At 36.4% G+C, this 19,802-nt stretch overlaps 1 protein-coding gene across 1 annotated transcript in view; it reads right to left on the minus strand.

The window, feature by feature from the left end:
* Window positions 1–19,802, minus strand: part of ZNRF2 (zinc and ring finger 2) — a 103,123-nt gene that overhangs the window by 68,809 nt on the left and 14,512 nt on the right. The gene's annotated exons all lie outside the window — the stretch shown is intronic.

Raw genomic sequence — 19,802 nt, forward strand, 5'->3', positions numbered from 1 at the left:
CGCTCGATCCCAAGATCATGAGTTCATGACCTGAGCTGATACCAAGAGTCAGACATTCAACCAACTGAGCCACCCAGGCGCACCCCCCCCCAAGATTTGTTATTTTTTAATATAAATCTAGTTATTTGGTGGACAACAGCTGGTGCCTTTCTGCTGCTGTTTCAGGTAAAACATATTTAAATGGTTTAATGTTTCATTCATAGCCTCAGGAAAATGAGAGAAGCCAACATAATGAGGCACATACTCTCCTGATAATCACAGTATAAATTCTCCCTCATTGACCAAAAAAAAAAAAAAAGTTTTTTTAAAGAGCAGAAACCGGTCTGTACGTTGTATTCTTAAAGGATTTACTTTTTAATAAAATGCTAAAATTTTTAGGGGCACCGGATTCTTGGTTTTGGATCAGGCCATGATCTCGGGGCCCTGGCATAGAGCCCAGTGTTGGCTCTGCACTCAATGGGGAATCTGCTTGAGGATTCTCTCTCCATCTCCCTCCGCCCCTTCCCCAACTTGAGTGGGCCCAACTCTCTAAAATAAATAAATCTTTTTTAAAAATGCTAAAATTCTTAGTGTGTACTTTGTTTCTAAAGGAGGTAATCTTTTATCACTCATCCTGATCAACTACATCTTAAAATCTTACTGATACCATTCATTTGCATGGAATTGGAGACTTAAAGAAAGGGTTCCTCAAGAATAGCTACTTAGAACAAAGAAGCAAAAGAAAAGTTAAGACCCAACTGGTAAGGCTTAAAGAGCAAGAGAACGTACAGAGCCTTGATGTACTGGCTGAAACAGAGCTGTTAGAATATAGGTGGGAAAACAGGAAGAGCAAAGAACGAAAAGATATATCCTCTTTCCTACAGTTGCAACTTCCTGCTCAGTGTGCTCTATGCTCTCCAAAAAAGAAAAAAAACATTTTAAATGGAAACGCAAAACAATATTGAAAGAAAAAGCACTGGGTCACAGATAATACACGAGGACAAGGATGCAGAACATCTACATTTCTTAAGTTTTAAAAATTAGGTTTATAGCATATTCATGCCATCCTAGTTGTATCTTACACTTATGTGAATAAAACTACTTTTCCCCACATACTAACATACTATAATTTGAAATGAGACAAAAATAATTAAAACAAAAACCGTAATTTAAATAGCCAGATATAACTTTTTAAAATATTAACTATTCTATTGTTTTCCACTATAAGTAATGCCTTTCATGTTGTAGAGATTTCTTATCAACAATTAATGTTAATACAGCAATTCTCGTGTGTGCATTTAACATAAATCTACTTATCACAAATACTACGTTCTTTACCAGATAACTTTTAGGTATCTAATCAAATGCAAAATGCACCTAACGAAATTTGACTGGATTTTTAGAAATGCTCTTTGGACAACTGGAGCTTTAAAATATTAAATATACTGGCTAAAAATATTTTGTTATTGTCAATAATTAATTTTTTTATGGCCACCATGACAAATGAGGAGGTAAATGAAGGCAAAACACCCATTAACAGTTTAGTATCACAGTAAAAATCAAATGTTAACTGAAACAGTTGGGCACATGACTGTAATCAGTATTGCTTCTCCGTAGATAAAACTTTGCCCACTCTGTTTGCACTCAAATAAGCAGGCTCAATGTTGCCAGTATCTCCAGTACGCCATGCATACATAATTTAATAATCCTTATGACTTATCCTATCAAATGTGATTGAGAATTAAGGGGCTGGTTCTATAAGGGTTTTCAAGTTTAACAGATGTGAAATCACTAGTGTATGACATTCCAAGAAGAGCAAAGAAATGCCAAACTCCCAAGTACACATCAAGATCTCTTCACTGTATTGGAGGGCCTGGGTGGCTCAGTCGTTGAGTGTCTGTCTGCCTTCGGCTCAGGTCATGATCCCAGGGTCCAGAGATGCAGCCCCATGTCCAGCTCCCTGCTCAGTGGGAGGCCTGCTTCTCCCTCCCCCACTCCCCCTGCTTTTGTTCCCTCTCTCGCTGTCTCTGTCAAATAAATAAATAAAATCTTAAAAAAAAAAAAAGATCTCTACACTATAACCCAACTCCACTTTCTTAACACCTTTGTATGTATTTAGTCTAACAAAAGTTATTGACTTTCTTTCCCATAGGGGCTGACCTCTGGAAACTACTTCTCATTGCTACCGTGTTAATTACCTTCTTAAAGTTACAGTTCTTCAGGGAATTCATTCTGCATTAAACATTTCCCTAGCAATACTGAGTTTGCTGGTAGTTCCTTTTTTTATGGGTATTCCTGTCTCTTGGGGCCCCCCAAACTCACAAAAGGAAGGATGAAATGACAGCATTACAGACTTAAGACTTTATAATTCCTTAGGAATGAAAGGAATTAACATCGGAACAGCCTATTTGCTATTTATCTTAAAAGTTTCTTGCAAAGAAACTGCACTTGGAGTAATTCTGGCAAAGACTGGGCCCATGGGCTAAATGCAGCCTAACCACCTGCTTTTGTATAGCCCCTTGAGTCAAGAATGATTTTTTAAATGGCTGGGTAAAAAAAGAAAAATAATACTTTGTGACACAAGAAAATTCTGTGTAATTCAAATTTCAGTTCCACTAATAAAATTTTATTGGAACACCGCTACATGCATGCACTTAAATGTTTTATGTATTTTTCTGTGGCTGGCTTCACACTATAAAAATGGTGACAGAAATCAAATGGCCTGCAAAGCCTAAAATATTTACTATCTAGCCCTTTACTGAAAGTTTACTAATCTCTGAAGTCATTAAAAATTGTTCAAAATGTCTAAATACTTGTTTCAAAACGGGGGGAAGTATGAAAACCCCTTTGAAAAATTTTGGTCATGATAAAAACTCTGTAAGCTGCCAGTGAACTTGATTAAAAAGTTTTACCTACAAGAGTTGAAGAATGATGATGATGTTCCCCAGTCCAGTATTATCGCTGCTTCCCTGGAGCTGCCGTATCTGTTTATTCGCAACCCACCACCAACCTGGTGGATTTTACCTCCCAAGGACCTGTCAAATCCCCTACCTCTTCAGACATCCATCACCACCTTTTATCTAACTTCTATCTTTTTTTCCTGGACTACTGCAGTAACTTCTATACACATCTGCTCTAGCCCTTCCATATCCCAAACTATTTTTACAGGCCATCTTCAAGATACAAATTCGATCTTGTTACTCTGTTTAAAACACACACCAAGACACACACACACACACAACCTTTTTACTCATTATACAAACCCCTGCATTATGTCTTCGCTCCCAACTCCAGCTTCATTTATCTTCCAACCACTGACTTTTTAAAAATAATGTATATTACATACCATGTAGCTCTAGTTTCCCATCAACATGATTTAGTATTTAATTGAATCACAAATGCAAGAATCAACCAGAGTATCGTATATCTTTTGTATTGCATAATTATATGCAGTGTTACTTAATTTTTGCCTTCCTAACTACTCTAAAAGTTACCTCTACTTTCACTTTTATCCAACAATGCAACATAGTAGTCCCACTCAAAAACTACTCACTACTTGATTCATTATAAAACCATGAATGTACTCTTAATTCTACTGGAAGGTGACACTAGGACTAGGATGTGCTGATTCAAGGCACTGAACTCAGCACAACTCACAGCAAGCCAGTGGCAGATGTGGAAGACTGTATGTCTGTGAGGGTTGCTTCTAAGAATAAAGAGTCAGAATAAAGTTTCTTAACAGTCTACTCAAATCATCAACTAGGACGGTCATCACTAACACATGTTTAATTTTATTAGAGAAGTAATAAATTTCTAAGCACTCAAAACATTTCCTTATCCCTAAGAGCAAAACCTTGGATAATCCATCATTTTAAGAAACCTGAATTTTTGACTCTGCTCGTGAAATAGAAAGCATTCAGTATGATTACTTAACTGAACACATTAGAGGAGCGCAGAGAATGTTCAAAGACTGTAAGTTCATTCAAAATCTCTCATGATATCCCAAATAACAGTTTATAAACTGTGCTTTGTCATTATTTCAGAGTTTTTACGTGTTTTTAACGATGTTGCTCTTTTTAAAATAAAAAAGGCACTCATTAAGAAAGACATTATCATCAAGTAAAGAAATGGCATATATTTCAAATATGCACAACTAAATATACGAGATAAAGTGATATGGTATCTGGGATCTGGCTTAAAATATTTCAGAGAAAAGGGATAGATGAAGCAAATATGGCAAAAGATAATTAACTGGTAAGTGTGAATGATGGCTATATGAAGTTTAAGAGTTCATTGTACTACTTCTCTCTAAGCTCAGCATATATGGAAACTTTTCTAATATTTTTTAAAAAGTCTCCAGTAAATCTAAGAAGTCCATTTTTGCAATAAATCTGAAAAGGCAAAATTCAACTGTGGTTAAAAGTGAACTCAGAAAATACTAAAATTCTACTGGAAAAAAAAAAAAACTTTGCCAATACTAATTGTATGGATGCAGAGCAACAATGGACTCTCAAACACCACCAGCCTAAGTAAAAATTGATACAACTATATTGGAAAACAGTTGAAATAAAGCTGAAGGCATGCATAACCTATGATTCAGCAATTCCACTTCGAGGTACATCTCCCAGAGCAGTGATTCTCAAACTTTAACGTGCATAAGATTCATCCAGAGAGCTTGTTTTCTGGACCCCTGAAACTGATTCAGTACGTGAGGGTGGAGCCCATGAATTTGCATTTCTAACAAGTTCACGGCTGACACCACCAGTGCTGCTGGTCAGAGGATCACACTATTGAGTTAATACTGTCCCAAAGAAATCTGTGTACATGTTCACCAGAATACGTGTTTAACAAAATATTCAGAGCAGCTGTGTTCATAATAGTAAAATGGAAAAAATATCCAATAATGGAATGGCTTAATAAACTATGGCATATTCATAGAATGGAATGATGGATGTGGATGACGACAGCTACTGAAGGGCAAAATATGCCACTCCAAAAGAGGCCTCTTTGGTATACTGATTATTTTGAGCTGAAAGCACTTTAAAAAACAACAAATACAAGGAGAGGCTTACTCTGAACTCCCTTATCTATCTAAAGAGATTATCTCCCATTTCCATAAATCCCCTCCCTAGGAGTTTCATCAACCAGGAACAGTTGACTCTTATCACAGGAGAGGAGACTAGAAGTTGACACCACATCCCCACCAACTGTGTCATGTATGATCATCTATTCTATTCTCATCTATTCTAAAGGCCCATTCAGCTTTCCTAAAAAATCATTTACTCTCCCCTGAGGGACTACATCTCCTCTCCCATCTCCCTATTAAGATGATACTTAGGCCTGAATTCTAAGTCATCTAAGCCATGAGAGAGCTACTCTTTTTGCCCTGGCTATCTCCCATGCATTAATGAAGCATACATGTTAATAAACTTGTTTGTCCTTGTCTTTTTTTCTTTTTTTTAAGTAGGCTCCACCCCCAGTGTGGAGCCCAAAACGGGCTCAAACTCACAACTCTGAGATCAAGACCTGAGTAGAGATCCGAAGTCAGATGCTCAACTGACTGAGTCACCCAGGTGCCCGTTTTTGTTTTGTTAATCTGTCTTTTATTACAGGAGTCTCAGCTAAGAACTCAGAAGGGTAGAAGGAAAATTCTTCCTCCTCCCCTATCCTACACACATATAAATAAATCTTACAATACTGGCTGAAAAGAAGACCCAAAACAAGAGTATGATCCAACTTATATCGAGGTGACATAATAAAACAAAGCAAGGAAATGATTATTATAAAAATTATGGTTATTCTAAAAGAAAGAAAAGGTTTTATAATCAGGAAGACACACGGGATGGTTTCTGAGGTACTATCTACTTCCAGACATAGGTGACAGTTGCATTGTAAAACTGTACGCTTCTGTTTCACTCATTTTTCTTATGTATAAACAAGAAAAAAATTTTAAGAGATCTTTGATGACAGAATGTTATAAAAGTGACTTTCTAAGTTTACTATTTGAATCTTAGTGCTCTAAACTTAGCCTCGGAGCACCTGGGTGGCTCAGTCGGTTAAGTGTCTGCCTTCCGCTCAGGTCAGGTCCTGGGATCGAGCCCCACATCAGGCTCCCTGCTCAGCGGGGAGTCTGCTTCTCCTTCTCCCACTCCCCCTGCTCATGCTCTCTCTCTCAAATAAACAAATAAAATCTTTAAAAATAAAAAAATAAAAATAAAAATAAACTTAGCCTCACCCTTTTAATCAATTAAATTGTATTTCATAAGCTGAGTTAAAAAAAAAATTAGGCTTGGTGGTAAATGCAAATTTCATTAAAATACAAAGTTTTGAGGCAACAGCATGATGAATAGATATTGCTATGATAAATCCTAGAAGTCATATCTGTACCTTTTAAAAATACTTGAAAGGCTCAAACATCTTGAAATTTTAAACTAGAAGTAAAGCAACAGAGTCTGATAGAAAATTTAGCAGTTAAGAGTCAATGGAGGACACCAATATCATTTAATAGACTTGGACTCAATCTATAATTCTGCCCAAAGATAACAGTAATTATGCTTTTAATGTATAGAGAACAGACATCTTACATATATCTAACTGGCAAAATTTGGAAAGATTCCAAATACTGCAGGAAAAGTAAAAGTGATGTGAGAAAGATTTTTTTTCTCACCCCAAACCCACCCACAAAAAAAAAAAAAAAAAAAAAAAAAAACCAGCAGTAAGAAGGGAAATAAGAATGCAAGCTCCAGGAAAAACATCACTATGAAACACACAAACAATGGATGCCATTTGACACAGCATGCAAGGACAGGAGTACCTCAAAACTAAAGTTTTGTCAGTCTACACACAAACAAGGCAACAATGAAAACCTGGGAAACCACAGAGACCATCTGGAGTCTACAAAGTTTTCACCAAGACAGGTGAGGGCAAAAAATTCCTCACTAGGTCAAAAACTTTGTAAAGCTTATTTAAATACTTACCATTAAACTACTGGTTCCAGAAGGAATAGAGGTAGCAGAGTAGAAAAAAAAGGGAAAACCCAATCAATACTAAGAATAAAAAGTGGCAAAACAATATCAACTCTAGGTAACCAGAATAAAACAGCAAATAAATACAAAATATGACGTTAGACAGCTAGCTTCCTAGTAGTATTGAGAGGTGGGTTATCAATGCCCCCTTCTGCCTCTTATTCCTGTTTTACTTATTACTTGGACACAGGGCTACTTAACAGCTAGCTATTCTGAAAAGCAGACTTGGGAAGGCAAAGAAGATAAAGTCTGTAACTTTTATTATGGCCAACAAGTCAATATACAACTTAAATTGCTAAGGGAACCCAGAATCCTATTTTGACTTAAATTCCGTTCTTTAGCAATTGGGCTATCCAGTATTTTAGGAAAATCATCTACATTTATCCAAAAATATATTTATAGAACTAAAGTAGTTGTTTAGTATTTCAGTGAACAAAATACATGGTGTTATTATTTGCTGGTATGGCTATCAAACCATTATCCTGAACAAATAAATGAAAGGTGACATTTAATCACCTTACTCATATGCATCTAATATGCCATAAAAGATTGAATTTTACTCTTCATGACTTTGTTTCAATAGCTTTTATTATTTTAAGTATTTCATGTCATCTTTTACTTACTACTGGCTTTCATATCCACCTTTTAGGGCAACTCATAGATAGAATTTATCATTTTGATAAGGATGTTAGCTCACATTTGCAGAGCACTTTACCATGAAAATGTACCATTTACCAATCTGCTAAATGCTACATTATCTCATCTAATCTTCAAAACCACTATATGAGGTAGGTGTGTTATCACCACTTTAATACTGAGGAAATAGAGGCTGAGAGACTTTAAATGATTTGGCCAAAGTCACAAAGGTCCAACTATAGATCCAAGAATTTAAACCACTATACTATATAGATGGTAATAAATAAGCAACTTAGAATAATATGTTCACAACGTTTCAGTCTTATTTTCTTATTCCTGTAAGTGCTGAAATTATGTATGACAGATAAATATAAAGTGAATCACAAGTCTCATGGAAAATTTCCCAATTCATTGATTTTCTAACATGCCAGAACATAAAGACACCAAATATACAAGTAGAAAATAATTAAAAAAAAAAAAACTGTAATCTTACCAAAAAAATCAAATTCCAGTCATAAGGAGAAATACTAGAAAAGTAATGTTTCTTAGCGTTAACTGATCAACCTCATCTATAACACTGAATAAGAAGCCACGCACACACACAACACATGCAAACACGTCCATGTTAAAAGGAACAAAAAAAAGTATATTCCTTCTTGCTACAACAAACTCAAGAAATGAGACTAATGGCTTTGAAGACAGATAAATTCTGTATGGCTGTTATAAAGAAAGATTTTTCAAGGATACCTTTAAATAACATTGTTTTAAAAAGACTTGGAGAACACATTTGCATAATACAGTCTACATTATTTAGTAAAAGCTAAATAAGCTTAAGATATTTTTTTAAAAACACTTGAGTAGAACTAGTATAAATAGTTCCCCCTTTCCCTAAGAACAATTAACACTACATACAGGAGAGAGGAAGGCCCAAAACTTCAGAAAACAAGTATACGTACAAAGATGAAAGGCAATCGGAATCTCGAACAGCAAAATGTTATTTATACCCACTGGTATTCTGGGAGATGTTTAACAACTACTCTGCAGAAGAGAAAAAATCCTGGCTTTTAGTATTTATTGATTTCCATGGTATAAACTACGACTGATTTCAAGTTTTCAAAGCATCATCATTGAATACAGCATGGGGAAGTAACCTCAAGAACACAAACAACAGTAAAACATAATAAAATAACGAGGAAGTGATGAGTTGAGAATTTACTATGTTTTAAATATAGTTTATTTGTAAATTTATATAATTTCATTTTAACAATGATTGCCAAAATCCTGGATTTAACCATCAACTCCAGGAAGAGCTCATTCCAGCATACCACTGACATACAGTTCCCTTTTTAATTTGCCCAGTCCTTTGTTTCTTTCTCATTTTTCTGTTACACCTTTTTTTGGTGGATTAGCAAGGAAGAAAGCTGCAATATTTTAATCCATCAAGTTCTCTCAATCATTTCCTCTAGGCCTATGTGAATGTCCCCTAAGTCCACTTATTCCTGCGGTTCAGGTAAGCAAGCCCCACCCCTCGTCCCCTAAACATGAGAGGCTGCTAACATTCACTCATATTTTTCTCGTCTTCACCACAGAAAAATGAAAGCAATGGCAAGTTGCATTTGCCACCAACCTATTTCCCCAAAGCTGCTCCTTTGATGTGACAATTTTTGCCTGCATATAAGCTGTTTTTAAGTTTCCTGAAAGACCAGCACAATTTACATTTCTACCAGTATCATTTACAACCCATGTCACCTGCAGTGCTGTTATTACTTTCCTCTCTGCCAATCTAACTGGCATAAAGTGCTATCGTATTATTACTTCAGTTTGCATTTCCCTAAAAAGCAGTCTGTCAAAATCTATTGAATTTAGTAATAGAGAATGCTGTTCCAGGAATATAGAATAGTACTTAGATCAACCCTCCTAATAGAAACAACTCCAAATCCAGGATTAAAAAAAAAAAAAAATCTTAAAAACATTAATGAGCTGGCAAGGAAAGCTACAAATACTTAGGCCAGAAAATGAGAGAAAGCTGGAAACCCAAAGCAGTAAAGCCAACAACAGTGGTAGGTTTTTGCCTTGAACTAGGATGCCCTCAATGGGCTATGACTTCACTATTAGAAGTAACTCTCCTCGCCACCACCCCCAGGCAACTTCAAGGAAAATCCACTGAACCCTGACATTGGGTGAGGAAGGGGTGGAAAAGTCACTACTGAACATTTGGAAACACAAACAGAGCACCTGCTGCTTTTGCTATCTGAATTTGTAATTCCAAGGTGGTCTCAAACCCCTAAACTGGCATTCCCACACCCCACCTGTGTCAGAATCCCTGAAGAGCCTATTTAAACGTGGAATGCCGCTGCTCCACTCCCTTCCAAGGTCACAGTAAGTGGGTGGGCCCAATAATCTGTACAACCCGTTCCCAGGCAACGGCGATGCCACACTGTTGGCCTGGGGCCACTGATGTGCTGTCAGGCTCCCAAAAAGAAGCAAACACTTTATGACAAGGGTGGCAACGCAGAAAGCAGGATTCATAGACAGTGCTGGGACAAATGGGTGTCCATATGGGTATCCAAAAACTGGACCCTTACCTTACATACAAAAATCAATTCCTGGAGGATTGACGTCCTAATACAAAAGGCAAAGCTATTATATTTTTTAAAACCTGGGAGAAGGGGAGAGTTTAGAAAATAGGAAAAAAATGATAAATGTAACATTAAATAAGTGACTTCTGTTTACCAAGTCTTCGTTAGAAATGAATGTCTGGAATTTGCTTTAAAATATTTCAGGGGGAAAAAGGGGGGGGAAGAGAGATGACAAAGTATGACAACAATGTTGATAAATGTTAAATCTGAGAAATGATGGTTTATTATACTATTTTTCTCAACCTTTCTGTATAGTTTTCCTTTTACTCTCACAAAGCATTAAGGTGGGAGAAGAAAAGTAGAACTTACTCAACTGACAAAAAAGTAGAATACAGAATATATGAAGAGCTCCTACATATCACTAAGAAGACAAATGACAACAGAAAAATAAGCAAAAGACACAGGCACTTGAAAATGTTTATGAACAGTAAGTCAGCAACATGGAAAAGAAAATTATGATCTCACTGTAGTATCATTTCTTACCCACCAAAATGGCAAAAATTAGGAAGTCTGACAGAAGGTAGGGAGGATACAGAATAACTGAACTATAAATTCACTGCTAGTGGGCACTGAAACTGGTTTAATCACTTCAGGAAACACTATGGTACTCTTCTCCACTAAGGCAAAGATTCCTCTCCCACCTGAGAGCAGTGGTCTTAGAATAGAGGGTACCCCAAGACTTTCCAAAGCATCACTTTGCACACAGTCAACTTCAGAATGTGCCCTTTCTTATACTTACTTGAAAGTGGTACAGGTTCTCCTTCCCTCTATCTCCCATTTCACGTGCCTTTCTTACACTTTATTTTTATGCTATGACATTTTTATGTCAGTGTTATTTTTGATCAACTGTTGGAAACTGCAATATTTAACATCTAGAGCTTGAGGGCAACGTAAAATTTTTAATGAAATTAAAATATATTTAAAATGTATGAAACCATAAATACATTTTATACATATATACACATGCATACATGAAGAAGAGTATGACAAAGTGATTAATGAAGACTTTTAAATACAAAAATGTGCTCCTCTGGGATAAAATTCTATGGGGGAAATTGAATAGAAATAGGATTTCAAGATGGAAAAGGAACAATGCAAAATTTCTAACATTTATAGACTAGCCTGTTCATGGATGTTTTAAAAGATACCAGCAAATCTCAAAACACTGGAGTATTTTATTTTTATATTCTACTGGATACATTTAAAAGAGCAATATACCCCATGTTTATGGCAGCATTATCTATTAATAGCCAAACTATGGAAATAGCCCAAGCATCTATTGACTGATGAACGGATAAAGATGTGACTCACACACACACACACACACACACGAATATTACTCAGCCATCAAAAAGAAATTTTGCCATTTGCAATGATGTGGATGGAGCAAGAGAGTACAATGCTAAGAAAAATAAGTCGAGAAAGACAAATGCCACAAGATTTCCCTCATGTGGAATTTAAGAAACGAAACAAGCAAAGGGGGTTAAAAAAAAAAAAAGAGAGAGAGGCAAACCAAGAACAGTTTTACTATAGAGAACAAGCTGATGGTTACCAGAGGGGAGGGAGGCGGGGGTGACTTAAATAAGTGGTGGGGATTAAGGAGTGTACTTGTAATGAGCACAGGGTATAGTACAATATAGTAATTTAACCCTTTCTTACACTGTACACCTAAAACTAATATAACACTATGTTAACTAGTTGGAATTAGAATAAAAACTTAAAAAAAACTATAGTGCGATATCACCTCACACCTGTCAAAATGGCTAAAATCAAACATACAAGTAAGTGTTGGCAAGAATGTAGAGAAAAAGGAACCCTTGTGCACTGTTGGTGAGAAAGTTAACTGGTGCAGCCAATGTGAAAAACAGTATGAGGTTCCTCAAAAACTTAAAAATAGCATTACTATATGATCCAGTAATTCTACTACTGGGTATTTGCCGAAAGAATATAAAAACACTAATCTGAAAAGATATTTGCACCCCTATGTTTACTGCAGCATTATTTACAACAGCCAAAATATGGAAGCAGCCCAGGCATCCACTGATAGATGAATGGATAAAGAAGTCATGGTATGTATATACACAATGGAATATATTACTCAGCCATAAAAAAGAATGAGATCTTGCCATTTGCAACAACATGGATGGATCTAGAGGGTATAATGCTAAGTGAAATAAGCCAGTCAGAGAAAGACAAATACCGTATGATTTCACTCATATATGGAATTTTAAGAAACAAAAGGGGGACACCTGGGTGGCGCAGTCAGTTAAGCAGCAGACTCTTGGTTTTGGCTCAGGTCACGATCTCACAGCAGTCATGGGATGGAGCCCCACGTCAGGTTCCGTGCTCAGCGCAGAGTCAGCTTCAGATTCTTTCTTCCTCCCTTTTACCCCTCCCCGCTCGCACTTGTTCTCTCTCTCTCTCACAAAAGAAAGAAATCTTAAAAAAAAACAAGAGAACAAGGGGAAAGAAGAGACAAACCAAAAAATGGACACTCAACTATAGAGAACAAACTGATGGTTACCAGAGGGAGGTGTGGGGCGGTGGGAATGAGTGCAACAGGTGAAGGGATTAAGAGTACACTTATTGTGATGAGCACTGAGTACAGAATTGTTATATCACTCAGTTGTACACCTGAAACTAATATAACACTGTATGTTAATTATATTGGAATTAAAATTATATAACAAAAAAGAGGTATAAATATTTTAAAACATCAATATTTTTAATATTTCTGAGATTACATACTTGAAACTATTTAAACATGATAAAAAAAATGTCAACTTAAAAATGTGCAAGGAGGTAGATAGCTTAACAAAATTATTTTGGGGATAAAAAAGCAAAAAAGATTGAAGCCCACTGCTCCAGAATACTTGTGTACACATACACCAGGAGTCATGAATAAAAATGTTCATGGCAGCATTGTTTTGTTTTTTTTTTTAAAGATTTTATTTATTTATTTGACAGAGAGAGAGAGCACAAGGAGGGGGAGCAGCAGGAAGAGGGAGAAGCAGGCTCCCCGCCGAGCAGGGAGCCCGATGTGGGGCTCCATCCCAGGACCCTGAGATCATGACCTGAGCCGAAGGCAGATGCTTGACCGACTGAGCCACCCAGGCTCCCCTCATGGCAGCATTGTTTACAATAATAAAAAACTGGAAACACCACCAATTCTATCAACAATAAAAATGGATAAATTGTGGTATTCATTCAATGGAATGAATAAAGAGGAATACGCTATAGCTACAGACAATAGCATAAGTGAAATATACAAATAATGTAACATATTTGGAATGACTCCATTAATATAATGTTGAAAACCAAGCCTATTGCCTGAGCATATTAACTGTTTAGGGATGCATAACTGAGTGGTAAAGCTATAGAAGTAGGGAAAATATTAAGTAAGGAGAATACAATAGAAGGGCATAGAGGGAGATTTTTTTTTTTTTTTAAAGATTTTATTTATTTATTTGAGAGAGAGAATGAGATAGAGAGCATGAGAGGGGGGAGGGTCAGAGAGAGAGGCAGACTCCCTGCTGAGCAGGGAGCCCGACGTGGGACTCGATCCCGGGACTCCAGGATCATGACCTGAGCTGAAGGCAGTCACTTAACCAACTGAGCCACCCAGGCGCCCGAGGGAGATTTTAAGAAACCATGGATGTTCTATTTTAGCATTGATGGTGGTACAGGAAAATTCACTTTATTAGTCTTTAAGATGTACATGTGTTTTATATACTATTCTGTATGTAAAATATATTTCATAACAAAAACAATTCTTAAGAATTACCCTTTGATCCAGCAATCCTCACTTGGTAATTTATCCTAGCAATAATGCTATCAGTATACAAAGAATAGACAAAGATTTTTACTTCTGTTTGTAGTAGCAAAAACTGACCATCAATAAAAACAGCTGAATTTGTCCAATATCCCTATCATGGCCTATCAAGCCGTTATTAAAAAGAATTTGTACACTTCTTGAGGAATTTTTACAGTATTTCAAGAAAAGATGCAGACAAGCACTCATAATATAATCCCATTTTTGTAAAACAATGACCACAAAATCCCTCTATGTGTGTATATATTATATCCCTGCACAGCACAAAGGTTCAGAAGAAAAATACTGGGTTAGTTTATCTGGCAGGTAAAGGTGTGGGTGGGGGGATAAAAAGGGAAAGAAAGTTCCCCCAAAATTAGGTGTGAACATATATACATGTATAAGGACATGCACTGACTAGTGTACCGAAGTGCCATGATTTATTTATCTATCACAGGGAGCGGATTTTCAAGTAGTTTTTTTATTTTGTTACACTTTTATGCATTATTTCAAGATTTAATAATGGTATACATTTTTTTTTTTTAAAGATTTTATTTATTTATTTGACAGAGAGAGAGAGAGACAGCGAGAGCAGGAACACAAGCAGGGGGAGTGGGAGAGGGAGAAGCAGGCTTCCCGCCGAGCAGGGAGCCTCACGTGGGACTCGATCCCAGGACCCTGGGATCATGACCTGAGCCGAAGGCAGACGCTTAACGACTGAGCCACGCAGGAGCCCAATAGTATACATTATTTTATAGTCAGGAAGCACCAAGGTAGATACTGTCAATTTAGGCAAAGTATTTCTGGGCTCTGGAATAACAATATTCCAATTGGTAACATCTATACAGAAAGAGCCCTGGGTGGTCAGTTTACAAAGCAGAGACTAAGTCACATACTGCACCAGGAAAGCTTTTCCCAAGGTGTATACTACAATCAGTGCTTCTCACGTAGCAATGTGCATACAGATCACCTGGACATTTTTAAAATGCAGAATCTGTTTCCATAAATCTGGGGTGGGACCTGAAATCATTCTAAGAAGCTCCTAAGTGAAGTTAATACCATTGGTCCAGAGACTGAACTTCGATTAGCAAGGTGGTAAGCACTTGGAATGCACCAGGCCCTGTACTGGGCACTTTTGGAACTATCATTTAAACTTTATTACAACCTTCTGAAGCAGGTTTAATCACTTCCATCTACAATAGGTTTTGCTCCTTGGGGCCAAAGGGCTAATGGCATATACCCAGAGTCAGACAGACTTGAGTGTGAATCTGAGCTCTGGAATTATGAGTAATGGTAGCACAAGAATTTTAATAGTAGCCGTGATGATGAAACCACTACCAATTCTTTTCTGTTCATAGAAGTTACCTGTGTATTACTGCAAATACAATACTTGAGAAAACAGAAAGCAGTATTCCTACTTGCCAGAGACAACCAACTTTTAGTATATGGATGAATACCTCCTGGTCTTTTTTCTCATTACACATATATACACTCAAATTGGTAACAAAATACCAAAACAAATCCCCTATCACTTTTATAATCATTTGTTTCCAAGCTATCTCTCCACTAGAGTATGTGCTTTTTGGGAACAAAAATTGTTTTTCACCTTTGCATTCCCAGTACCAGAAAGCCTACCTAGCCTACTGCAGCAGGCATTAAATATTTAATGACCAAGTAAAGCAACAAAGAAAAATCAGAGAGACTATATATGATGGTAAGAGAACAAGTTTCCGCCATGCTCACTTTTAAAGTCAGTTAAAACACAAAAGAATATCTAGGCTTTGTTGTGCTGCCTTTGCTTGTAAAGTCCATTATCACATTTTCATATATAGTATAAGGAATATTCTTCTCTAGTCCCTGCTATATATAACACCACCCTTTAAAATGTCTTAAGACAAAAAAATAAAAAAAAAAAATCTAAAATGTCTTAAGACATTAAGTACGTTCATACAAAGCAAAAGCAAGAATAATGTCAGTGGGATAGTAGACAATTTGATACCCAACAGATCTCAAATTTTTGTGGAGTAAGCTTGTCAAATTTCCCAATTCCTCTATAGCTCCTGACTCTCAGAGGAAAATTGTTTTTAGAACACCAAGGAAATGATGCTGAGAGCACAAGTTCACCACCACCCCTGAAAAAAGTGAAACCACCTCCTTCTTTGAACAAGCAACAGCAGGTATCTTTCTACAAGAACCATTATGACTCCCTTTAGTGCACTACAAAAGGACACTCTCTCTAGGCTGCTGACCTAATCATTTGTTCTTATACAGTAAATTTAATTACCTTTTTGGAATCTGTAATAATGGAATTTGCCTATACTAGTATATTCAAATAAAAAACATGGACATGTTTTTTTTAAAGCCTTATTATTCTATAGTTTATCTTGGAAACTGAAGTCCAAGAAAATGAAAGACGAAGGTCATAAAGCTAGTTTTCTTGACTTCTAAGTAGAACTTGGTCTCACCATTACCAGTGAGTCTTCCAAAAATATTTAATATATCAAAAGTGAATGCAGCTAACTGTGCCCCAGACTGCTTTTAGGAATTTTTACTAGCTTTTTAAAAGCACTCTTCCCCAAAGTGGTGCATACACATACATATGTATATGTGTGTGCACGCACGTACATACACACATACACAGAAATGGAATATTACTCAGCCATAAAAAAAGAATAAGATCTTGCCGTTTGCAACATGGATGGACTTGGGTATTATGCTAAGTGAAATAAGTCAGACAGAAAAAGACAAATACCGTATGATTTCATTTACATGTGGAATCTAAAAAACAAAACAAACGAACAGAAAAACAAAAAAACAGACTTTTAAATGCAGAGAGTTCGTGGCTGCCAAAGGGAAGGTGGATAGGGGGATGGATGAAATAGATAAAAGGGATTAAGAGGTACCAACTTCCAGTTATAAAATAAAGTTGTGGTGAGGCGCCTGGTTTGGCTCGGTCGGTAGAGCGTGTGACTTGTGATCTCGGGGTCACGAATTTGAGTCCCACATCAGGGGCAGAGTTTACTTAAAAATAAAATAGTCATGGGATGAAAAGTACAACACAGGATATATAGTCAACAATATTGTAATAGTGTTGTACGGTAACCGATGGTGACTATGTTTTCCGTGGTGAGCACCGAATAATGTACAGAACTGCTGAATCCTTATGCTGTACACCTGAAACTAATATAACACTGGACATGATTGCTGACTCATTTTTACTTCTTAGACTTGTATGAAAACAAAAACATGTTATAGGCAAAAAGAAAATTATGCCTGGCCATTGTCTATTTAATTTTTAAAAAGATTTAGACTAAAGCAAAAGTTCCAACTCTTGAATTTTTGTTCAACCACTTATCTATATTCCATGGACAAGTAAAAATTTCCCTCATACTTGGAAATACTGATCCTAAAAATAAACTTCTCGGAACTTTGTCCTTCTCCTGACAATTGACAATTTGCAAATAAATCAACCACTATATCCCACTTTGCTATAGTGAATACCGTCTAAAACATTTAGTATCATCTAAAAACTTTCCCAATCAGATAATTTAAAAATTAAAGAACAAAGTAGGAATTTAAGCATTAATTTTTAAATAAAAGTTTATCTTGTATCTGAGATATTCACACAATCACACCTTCTACTACGTATCCATCATTAAACACTTTGTATATTCTTAGTTTCAGTGTACACACATTAACAGTATTGTATGGTAATCAAGAGGGAGTAGAATGAAAGGACAGAGCAGAGAAATGGGAGCAGCAAGAAAAAATTTCATTAATCTTTCCAATGTCTCCCATTTCTAAAACTTACTTTACAATTACCCCAAACATGAAAGAGTACATGTTGTATGACTCCATTTATATAAAGTTCAAGAACAGGCAAAACTAATGGTAACAGAAACAGCTAATACTAAGCAGCCTCTTGAAAGTAGGGTGGGAATAACTGTAAAGAAGCATAAGAAAACTTTTTGGGGTGAAGAAAATGTTCTCTATTTTGATAGTATATTACACAGTGTATTGTCAAATGCATTTGCCAAAACTCTTCAAACTGTATGCTTAGGATCTGTGCATTCCAATGTATGAAAATTAATCAACTTCTAAAAAAAGGAAAAAAGTAGTTACTTCCTTTCCACAAAGCGGTCAGTTCTCAATGATGATAATTAGAGAAGGCTCAGGAAAAAAAAATTAAAATGGCTTAAAAAAAAAAGATTAGAAAAGAATGTGACAATTATCCTGCTTGGCGAAAACAGGGTCCATGTCTGTTACATTCACTACTTATCAGCACCTAGCATGTGGCAGAAGCTTAATACTTTTACAAGTTAAATCTAAAGTATAAAAGAACTATACAAAAACATCAGAGAACTGTACCAAAAAAAATAATTTAACTGGACATGAAAAAAACTGTAGACCAATGGTTGTTAATTTAAGGTGATGGAATCTGATGAAAACCATAAATTATTCCTCTAAAAAAAATTAACATTAACCACAAAATTTTGTATATAATTTCAAAAGCTTTATGAACTACTTGAAGTTTATCCTATGAACTCAATGACCAAAACACTGTAAGTGAAGAACCTTTTTCTATAACTAGACTTGACTTTAGTATTTAAAATGAATAAAAATGACAACTCTGCTTTGAATTATTTAAGAGACTATATCAGATTATTACTGCGTTTTTTCTTTTGTTTACGGGTTTGTTTGTTTTTTTTCCAATTCTACCAGTTCATTCATTTTTATTGCTTCATAGAAGATTTGGGAAATATTTATTTAACCATCTTTTAGAAAAAGAATTTTTTCTTTTCTTTTTTTTTTTTTTTTTAAGTAAACTCTACCCCCATGTGGGGTTTGAACTCATGGCTCTGACATCAAGAGTTGCATGCTCTACCGACTGAGCCAGCCAGGCGCCCCGAAAAAGAATTTCTAATTTTCTTTTAGAAACAATAGCCAATACATAACACTTACTCTGAATATTTTTTTCCAGTTTGATACCATTTTTTCCCTCTCATAATGATAACTCATTATGAAAGCAAAACCACTTCATTTTCCTTAAAAAATGGGATACTGAAGAGTTATCATGGTGTAGTAGGCAGAATAATGGCCCTCCAAACATGTCTATAGCCTATTTCCTGGAACCACATTAGGTTACATGGCAAAGTGGAATTAAGGTTGCTAGTCACTCATCTTAAAATAGAGAGATAATCCTAGATTACCTGGGTAGGCCCAACTCAATCACAAGGGTCCTTAAAATGTGGAAGTGGGGCAGAAGAGTTAAAACCAGAGAGAGGTCAGTGTGAGAAAACTTGGCCCAATGTTGCTCCCCTTTGAAGACAGAGGAAGGGGTGCAGGTGGTCTCTGGATGCTGGAAAAAGACAAGGAAACAGGTACTCCCTTAGAACCTCCAGAAGCAGCCTATAAACACCTTGATTTCAGCCCAGTGAGACCCATTTTTGTACTGCTGACCTCCATAACTATACTACATATGCCCTGTTTTAAGTCACTAGATTGGGGGGCACCTGGGTGCTCAGTCATTAAGCGTCTGCCTTCAGCTCAGGTCATGATCCGAAGGTCCTGGGATCAAGCCCCACGGTGGCCTCCCAGCTCCGCGGGAAGCCTGCTTCTCCCTCTCCCACTCCCCCTGCTTGTGTTCCCTCTCTTGCTGTGTTTCTGTCAAATAAACAAAATCTTTAAAAAAAAAAAACGTCACTAGATTGG

This window comes from Leptonychotes weddellii, chromosome 12 (assembly GCF_054177405.1).
Source record: "Leptonychotes weddellii isolate Sample4059 chromosome 12, ASM5417740v2, whole genome shotgun sequence".
Lineage (NCBI taxonomy): Eukaryota > Metazoa > Chordata > Mammalia > Carnivora > Phocidae > Leptonychotes > Leptonychotes weddellii.